Here is a 10,417-nt window from a genome sequence, read left to right as displayed (position 1 = left end):
ATCACAGCTATATAATTGCATAAACATAAAGGTAAGATATGTCAAATTGAAATTTTACCATGCAATCTTTGTCTAGTAAAATCCAAATTGTAATATCCACTAATTCCTTTTTGAATCCAATCCAAAAGAAAATATTTTATTAAAGATCAAATTCAGAAATTATTTTCTCTAGAGGTTTCAACCATTAATCATTTCCATTTCTAGTAGTCAAGAATGAAAACATATACCAAAAATCATCAATATGGAAACTTTAATTGAAGTATATTATAGGAAAATTGATCACCCTAAAAATTTCATATTCACTTTAGGGATATGATTGGTTGAAATTATTTTGAAAACTAATGTTATCATATGGATGAATTTGGTATAAGTCTCTATCCTTGACTACTAGCAATGGAAATAATTCATGGTTGAAACCTCTTGAGGAAATAATTACTGAATTTGACCATATACTAGAAGAATTTCCTTTGGGTTGACTTCAAGAAGGCATTAATGGATATTACAATTTGGATTTATCTAAAAAGTTTGATCTTCTTGTTTTTGCCTCTTTATCCATCTTTTTCTTTTATTTATATATTTCTATTGTCTCCTTAATATATTTAAAGTGCTTGCAAACTTGTTTATGGTGTCCAGGAAATTGAGGATCAAAATTCAAGACATGTACAAGAAGTGAAAGAAGCAAAATCCAAGGTTGCTACAACTAAAAGAAGGGGTAACAACAAAAAGGTGTCATATTCTTTGTATTTGGATTGTCCTTGTTGTTACATTGTGTTCACAATTTTTTATGCATGTTATCCACAAGAAAAGGATCTTGGGATTAATTTTTTCATCTATTTTTTTGTTCATCTATTTGATAACTGTTTTGCATTTATAAACTTTAACGTATCAAAACTTTATTTCTTTTTTCAATTTTTTCATCTTTTTTATATTTTAATTTGATCTTTTTTTCCAATTGTAATAATTTTTCGATGTTAGAAATAGTATCATTTTTTTAGAGAGAAATAGAGCCTTAAACCAACAAATTAACAAAATAAAAAAGAGATAAAAGTTCAAAATAAATAAAAAAAGTTGGAGAACTAAATAGAAGTAAAAATTGTAGCTAGAAGTGCAAACTACTAATTTTGTTATTATATTAATTCTTTTTTTGGTTAACAAGTAACTAAATGAAACCAAATATATAACACATTGTTTTGAATTTGGAGAGGGGAAGGGAGGAGGGGGATGCACAAGTGAAAATGAACAAGTAAAGATATATTATATTTTGTTAAAGGAACTAGGCTTATTTCATAATAAATGGCATCTTTTCACAAAGCTTGAGAAATAAAATTAAACATGATTATATTAAGTTATAACATGAATAAATGCTAGTAGTTTGATGTTAAAAAAAGTTCTAACTATTGCAAAAACTTGAAGAATTGCAACCACTAAAATAAAGAAGAGGAATACCAATAGGTTGGTATTTATTAGAAGATTATCGACAAAGCTAAATAGTGGATAAAATTATGTAAATAACTTTAAAGAATGACTTTGATTTTTTATTTTATAAAAAAAAAATTTAAGAACTAAAAACTTAGTTAATCCTAAAAAACTTAAGAAACATAATTATGTCTACATATTTATCCTACTTCGTTGATACCATTAGGAATATTTTAAAACTTTACAAAGGTCTGATATTAGATCAATGATTAATGAATGAAACTAAGGAATGATTAAATGAAATTAAATAAATAATTCTAATTCTTATAATTTAGAAAGCCAAAAAAAATGTTGTATCCTTCCTCTAATTCTTTCATTTTTTTCACTGTAGATGATGGAAACTGAGTACAAGTTAAATTCAAAATCTTTGTAAGAAATTTTATAATAATACAAAAAAACTATTTTCACCTTTTTGTTAAAAACTCGGTTTATAAACATGCAAAACAAAACAAATGAGTAAGGCGGCCAAATTGTTTTCATATAATGAGTAATAAATCAAGAACGTTCGGCAAAACAATGGTTTATCCACACACATAAATGTCATATCAAACTCAATATGGCATTGTTAAGTGGTTTGAAAGCCTATGATTCAAACAAATAAATTTCAATGTATATGTACTTTGCTTTAAATATCTGCAAAGGGAAATTTGAATTTGATATATAATTTAGTTTATGAATGAATTTGTTAGTATGTAGACAACCTAAAAAGGGTGAAATTGTTAGTAACTCAATGTCATTGAGAATAATTTATCTCAACAAAAGTTTAACAATTTTCAGCCAAACTGGTTACTTAAACATGTCTCCCACCATGAAAAAACATTTTTGGACCATTAGATAAATTCATTTAAAAATTAATGTTTATGATTTTTTTCTCTCTTTTCCTACTTTACCCCTTTTGCGAGTTTCTTTATTTTCTTCTTTTGCATCCCTTTTTTGAACAACCCATGGCACCCTACCATGAACCACCCCCACCGTGAAATCCGTAGAAAACCACAATAAAACGCACCATGAATTCATCATATTGAGAGCCTGCACCATCCTCCTCTTAACCTCTTTAGTGTTGACACCACCTGTTTTGATTTATGCGGCAAGATCAATTCCCAAAAACTTGAGAATGAGAATTATGTCCATATCCTTGAACCAAAAAAATGCATCATGATGACATTTTGGGACCGTTTCAAAACCCATGTGACTTTAATTTCATGAGATGCCAATCAGTGCCATTGTTGCATTGACTATTTCTATATCTAAGCTATTTTTTTCCAGATCTGAGGAGGTTTTCTTGTGACAGGTTTTGGGGTCTAGGTTCAAGATGACTCTTGAAAATGGTTTTAGACAACAATGGGTAATACACAAGAAGGTGCATTTGGGATGAGATGGTGATTGTTACAATCCATGACTTTAGGGAATAAAAGATTTTTGTCCTTTTAGATCTATAACTATTAGATACGAGACATGAGACAACACATTAGTACTAATGGATTTTGTCCCTTTATTTTTTAAATGAAGGCATAAATCAAAGCATAATACAAAAATAGTAAATGATTGCCTTTTCTCACTGAACATAGCAATGTAGCAATGTCTCGAGAGGTGTGCACATAAACAAGCATGCATCTCCACACCCACACTAGGGTTTCTCTCCATTTGTTATGCTAGTCGTAATCAAAAGGGGTGACTACTAACCCTAAATTTAGTCAATGTGTTCTATATGACTACATCTTATGTAGCCCCTATAAATAGGAGAAAATAGGGTTAGATGAGTGACTCTCATAATGGTCTCAATTCTAACTAATTGGCTCATTAAAAGTTATTATAGTCCAACCAGATTTTATTCTTAGCTAACTTGTCTTAAGTGTGCGACCTAATAGGTCCCTTTAATAATGGGCCTCAATATTAAATATCTAGTGCATATACCAATAGTAACTCAATAGCGATAAATCATAAATCTGTAGAAGACAAAGGGGTGAAGGCAGGTGGCCTTGCAAGCATAAAAAAGGGAAAATATGGTTGATCTTGAAAGGGCAAGTGATGGTAATTCATGAAAAAAGAGGAAAAAATATAAAAGAAAAAAAAGAAAAGATATAAACAATTAATTTAAAAGCAAAGAGATCTAATGGTCCAAAAATGTAGACTTACGGCGAGAGACATGTTTAAGTCTCCTATACTAGCCTTTAGTCCTCTATCTTGATCTTCGATATCTGAAAGCTTTAGTGTTGGAATCTTGATATGCATTTATAGTACACAATTGCTGTTATTTGCTAAATTATGTCATAACAAGCATAGTAAAATCAATAGTGTTAAAAGAAAACTTACTTGATCACATAAAAATTATTCTTCAAGAAAATGAAAATTTGAAGATATAACAATTTGGTAGAATAATGTCCACTAGGGAAATGAGAAGAAAGTAGCAACAAAGTATTAAAGATTGTTAAGGTGCTAAAGAGGCATAGAATATTCAAGCCTTTATATAAAGACAATAAATTGAAGGGGGGGGGGGGTGTAAAAGTACTACTTTAACTTGCTAAAAATTGACAAGAACATTATATCAACCTATTGAATTTGTACTTGCATATATGAACATTTTTAAGAAAATGTGAGATGCATACTTGTGACATGAATGTCATACAACAAAGTGTACTTATGATCCTATTAAATGATATAGTCATACTATGAATAGTAGCAACATGTATTTCCATATGGTAAAACGTATAAAGGGTATATTCAATGGTACTACTATATTAATGCACAAAGGCATCATGAATTCCATATAATGATCAAATAGGTGGAACACACATAATTGTGTCACGAATGCCATGTGGCAAACAAGTTTGTACCATATAATTCACTCACTGAAATTACACTTACCTACACAGATAAAAAAAAATGAAAATCATATAAAATGGGACAACGTAATATACAATCTAAATGACATATGTTAAGGACTATAAATGATCTCTTCATTTGAATAACATTATCATATCAATTCATGTGGATAAGTAAAATAAAAAATAAATAAGTGAAAGATAAACCAACGTACTGATAGTGTGAATGTTGTATAACAAAGCATATAGATGGTTTTATTAAATGACATGTCACTCTGTGCATAGTTGTGGCATGAATGCTATATGATAAAAAAATATATGGTATATTTAATGATACTTCTATATCAATGCATAATCGTAGCATGAATTCCATATAACAATCAAATAGGTGAAACATGCATGGTTGCAGCATGAAGGCCATGTGAAGAACAAAAATTTGAATGATATAATCCACTCATTGAAATTATGCTTATCCATAATGGATAAAAAATAAAACAAAAATAATTTAAAGTGGAAGAAATATAATTTATGACATGAATGATATATGGTAAAAACTACAAATGACCTATTCATTTGAATAATATCACCATATCAATTCACATGGACAAGTAAAATAAAATATAAATGACTGAAAGATCAACCAACTAATTTTCACATGAATGACGTATGGTGGAGAAAGTCCACTTACCAGATTGATACCATATATATATGCTGAAGAAGTTTCCATCACTTGAATGAGACAATATTATTTCTCCTTTTCTTCATATGTGTGTGTGTTGAAGTGGATTAGTTGATCACTGAAAAAGAGGTTGAATAGTGTGACACGTGAACTTACTAGGCTATTTTTTGCACAAAACATGTTTGCTTTTGATTTAGTTTCTCAAGCTTCTTGCTTGAAAATCAAAAGTTACTTAGGAGCAAGATTTTTCCTTCTTAAGTACTTAGATAAAATGATTACTTAAAGTAAAGTTTCTAAGTAAAACTTAATACTACCACTTTAGAAGCTACCTTATAAAATCACAAGTTATGTTGTCATACAGGTTTTGGTTTTTCACATTTCTAATGCAAGGTAGATGCTACTTTTGAATAATAAAACTGCTTTTTAAAAACCGTTTGATAAAATATCATAGTAAAGCTTTTGTAAACAAGGTTTCTCCAAAACTAAAGATGAACATGCAACAATGGAAAGTAAATGAGAAACAATGAAGAAGGATACAATACACAAAGAAATTCACATTGGTTCAACCTAACCAGGGCGTGTAATACCTACACCTGTGGGCTTTCTCCACTAAGACCAAGCTCACAGTTGTGGTATTCTTTCTTTTGAAGCCTGCATAGGCTCCCACATCCAGTATTCTAAACCTCTACAGGTTACACTCGCTATTTATTTGCTTGTCTATGTAGGTAACATCCAAACAAGTATTCTAAATCTTTGTAAGTTTGACTTAGTAACCTCTAAGCCTCTATAGAGTCTTCTAACTATTTTGCTGAAAAGTCTCTTCAGACTCTACCCAAGTATTTTCTTTTTTTAAGTTCGTCCACGATTCACAACTTAAGTAACATCTGCTACTAGACTCACATAACACTTGGTGTGTTTATTATGAACTTTAGAAGTAGTAATCCCTTAATTACTCTTCTAAGCCCTTCTCTCTAACCTATGGAGATGGACACTACACCTTTTGGGTACCTTCTATTAAGGTTTTTGGTATGAAGGTGTTTATAGATAGTCCTATGAATTTGGCTATTTGGCTCCATCCAAAGTGTTTTTGGCTAAAGAAAATTCTTCTGGTCGAAGTATATCTATAAAATTCTTGTCAGGTTTTATTTGAAAACAAATTCTTATCAATTTTAATTCCTAGAAAATTAGAATTTTTGCTTTTAGACCTCAATATTAACCTTATATTAATTCCTATAATATTTGGTCAATGAGTTCATTCCTTAAATATTTTAATTATTTTAGTGTCTAAAATATGAATATAATCAAACATGTTACTAGCATCAAAATAAATATAGTCAATATTATTACACAAATTAAAATTAAGGAATTTCAATAATAAAAACTGAACATTTTTATAAAACTTAAAATAGAAAAAACTACACTATAAAACCTAAAACATACTTAATTTTAAATAATGATTATTTTTGTCGCTAAATATATAAATTGGTAACGGTTTAATTCTTGAAAAAATAAAATTTTGATGACAGTTTAATTCTTAAAAAAATAAAATTTTAATTTAATCATGTGTAAAAATTATAATAATTATATCCTATCTATTAAATTTTATAATTTAATATCAAATTAATTTTTAAAAAATATAATTTAATTTAAAAATGGTTCTTCAAAACAACAACCTATTGCCTAAAACCCCTGCTGACAGAGAAGGTGCCTTTCCGATGAAATAATCGAATCAGCGCCACCCACCTCTGGTTTTACCATCACTGTTTAGCTCAAACGTGAAAGCGGAGGCAAGTTTCTATCCTTGGAATTGCTCCTTCTACTTTTCCAATGCTTCCATTTATGTGCTCTGGGTAATGCTTTTTTGTTGACATGAACCCTAATTTCAATAAGTGAAGCAGGATTTCAGTTCCTTGGTGTTTGTTTCAAGTTTTCTATATCGTGCTATTATTGTTGCTGATTCCCGTTGCATATGTTGTGCATCGTCTCTAGGAAATAGACACTTTTCCTATAGAGAACAATGTGAAGAAGACCTTACCAGGTATATGGACATTCTCACTGTGAAACTTGGCAAAGGAAGCAGTGAGGAAGAAACCCTTCACACCCTTTTCAATGATCAAGCTTGTGATTCTATATCCGTCTCCCAAGACCTTGTTCACCGGTTGCTCTGGCGATACAAGGATGATTGGAAGTCTGCATTGGGGGTATTCAGATGGGCCAGTTCGCGATCGAGCTTTAGACATTCGCGGAGTCGTAGTAGACATATTGGGTAGAATGAAGGTTATGGAAAAGTTGAGGGATTTGTGCGCGAGGGCGGTCTTGTCACTATGAATACTGTTGCTAAGACAATGAGATGGTTTGTTTGGACAGGATAGTGGGTAGATGCTGTGAGGATATTTGATGACTTGCAAGCTCTTGGGTTGGAGAAAAACACGAAATCCATGAACTTGTTGCTTGCTACCCTGTGCAAAGAGAAATTTGTGGAGCAAGCCTGCAAAATTTTCTTGGAGTTGCAGCAGCATATTGCTCCAAATGCTCACACGTTTAACATATTCATTCGTGGATGGTGCAAAATCTGCCATGTGGACAAGGCACATTGGACGATCCAAGAGATGAAAGGATCCGGTTTTCACCCTTGTGTTATAAGTTATTCCACCATCATTCAGTGTTACTGTCAAGAAGGGAATTTCAGCAGGGTGTATGAGCTTCTTGATGACATGCAGGCCCAAGGGTGCTCTGCAAATGTGATAACTTATACTACTATCATGTGGGCACTAGGAAAGGCTGAAAAGTTTGTGGAAGCTTTGAAAGTACCCAAGAGAATGAGGTCTTCTGGATGTAGGCCTGATACACTTTTCTTCAATTCATTGATACATAAATTGGGGAGAGCAGGTAGATTAGATGATGTTGCCTATGTATTCAAGGTGAAAATGCCTAAGGCTGGTGTTTCCCCAAATACATCTACCTATAATTCATTGATTTCTATGTTTTGTTATCATGCACAAGAAAAGAGAGCTACAGAAAGGAAGGAGATGGAAAATTTAGGCTATTGTAAGCCTGATGCTCAGACTTATAACCCATTGATCAAGTCTTGCTTTAGAAGTGAAAAAATAGATGGTGTGTTGAATGAGATATTAAATGACATGATTAATAAACAGCATCTCAGTCTAGATCTTTCAACCCATACACTGCTAATTCACTGGCTTTGTAGGGTAGATGCAATTGGGCGTTCTCTCTATTTGAGGAGATGATTGATCAAGATATAATACCTAGATACAGAACTTGCCTCTTGCTATTGGATGAAGTCAAGTAGAAAAATATGTACCAAGCTGCTGAGAAAATTGAGGACCTTATGAAAACATTGTAAATGCATGTGTCTCTTATTTATGTGCCCACACTGCCTTGTTGCACATTATTTTAAACCATTTGATACAAAACCATGACAACAGTAGAAGTGAATGGCGTGGAAATTTTTAGAATAGTATGCCAAGGCTTGAGTGCACAGACATTTCTTATTTGCTAAGCCTTTTAGTTGCTACCCTTTGATTAATGCAAGTTTTCGAGTTCCATGTTCATCTTCGCTCCCATATTGTGCAACATAGCCTCCTCCACTTCTCAAAACACTTTGATTTCTCTTTATTTTGGCCATACTATCCTTGCATTGCTAAAAAAATTTCTTCTTTGCAGGCATGACTGGTTTTAGAAAAGATGAACATAGATAACTCTGACATAGGATGCATTCCCTTTACAAATGAAGAATTTGCTAATTGCTACCATTTTGAAGAATTTTAGAAGATGAAGAAGGATAGGAGCGGGGAGATGGTAAAGTATAAGAGCTAAATGAAGAATGAGGGAGTTCTATTTTTCATCTGTTTTGAATTGTGTTTCATGTTGTTTTATTATTCTTTGTTAGATGGTGTACCTATTTATACTTCGTGTTTTATTTTTGTGTTCATCTTGTTAGAACATCTGTTTTGCATTGAGTTTCTTGTTGTTATATTATTCTTTGTTAGATGGTGTACCTATTTAGACTTCGTGTTTTGTCTTTGTGTTCATCTTGTTAGAACTTCTTTTATATCATTTTCTATCTTTTCAAACTGTGTTGGGTTTTGATTGTTGCTTAACTTCCATGGTTTTTGTCTTTTTGGTGGGTATTTTGTTTTAGTTGAAGTGGTTGGGATCCCCTTTTTTTGCTGAATTTTGTTAGAAATGAATAGTCCTTACTCTCAGTCACTTTGAGCTGTGAAATTTCATGTTACATTTATTATTGGAAGTGTTTGTTTTTAATTGTGATGGTAGTGTCAAGTTGTTTTGGAGCTGGAAATTCTATAGGGTTGTCTAAAAAGAGTTCAGTTCTATCTCATGAAATGTTGCTATCATAGAAATATGAAGTTTGTGATTGGGGATTTGTTGAGTAATAATGTTAAATTTCATCTGAAAAACAGCAGATAAACAAATTTGAAGTGTCTCTGATTTGCTGCCCTCATATGTTCAAATAACCAAGCATTTGGACTATTGAGGTGCATGAGATAGCCATAGAAGCTTAAACAGTTGAATGCAGGGCAAAAGTTAATGTCCGTCGCCATTAATGTCCATCACCACATCCCGAAACCCCGAATATAAAGTAATGAGAGCATGGAGGTGTTTTTGTCTGCTGCCCTCAGTTGTTCAGTTAACCAAGTGGTTAGACTATTAAGGTGCATGAGTAAGCCATAAAAGCCTAAGTAGTTGAATGTGGGATAAAGGTAATGTCTATTACCACATCTCGAGACCCCAAATAAAACATAAACAATTAGAGATATAAAATGTTCCTAATCATTTTCATGTTAATTTCTTTCATTTCATTTAACCATTAAAGTCGACAACTTGTGTCTGAAGGTGGTGCAAGACTAATTAGAGTTGCTTTTGGTGCCAAAACTCTATTTGAAGTTTATTTATTGTTGCCAACATTTGTTCTATTGAGAAATCTGAAATTGAAGCCCACACGCTGCATGAGTTGAACTTGTGATTGCTACAGGACATTGCATAAATTCAGCAGTGGTGTTAATTTTTAGAACTAAATTGATGTTTTTCAGATAATTTAAGATAAATAGCTATTGTCCAAGTTTTTTGTTAGTTATTTTGTGTTGGTGTGATGTCTTTAAAGTTTTCATTTTTGAGTTTTCCGGTGGTGATTTTAGTTAGGATCTAAATGCTGTGAATTTACTGTTTCTTTTTTGTATTTAGGGGATACACTGTGTGTCATTTTTTAAGATGTTCTTTCAAGGAAATCTTAACTTTAATATATTAATATGAAATTTGTGAACTTCTAACTTTTTTATTTTCTGAAATAAATTCTTTGGAGCAACATGTGTTTTTCCTACTGGGAACACTCAATGTATTTCGTTATTAATATGTAAAGCAATACAAGGAGGACAATACTGGAGCCGCATGTGTTAAATTG

General features: G+C 31.8%; 1 pseudogene; it reads left to right on the top strand.

Annotated features, from left to right (window-relative positions):
• Window positions 1-6,629: 6,629 nt before the first annotated feature.
• On the top strand, window positions 6,630-8,549 carry LOC100820342 (pentatricopeptide repeat-containing protein At3g04130, mitochondrial-like; annotated as a pseudogene).
• The last annotated feature ends 1,868 nt before the right edge of the window (window positions 8,550-10,417 follow it).

This window comes from Glycine max, chromosome 19 (assembly GCF_000004515.6).
Source record: "Glycine max cultivar Williams 82 chromosome 19, Glycine_max_v4.0, whole genome shotgun sequence".
NCBI classification, from domain to species: domain Eukaryota; kingdom Viridiplantae; phylum Streptophyta; class Magnoliopsida; order Fabales; family Fabaceae; genus Glycine; species Glycine max.
The sequence above is the reverse complement of the archived record's forward strand: the minus strand, read 5'-3'. Positions and strand labels throughout refer to the sequence as shown.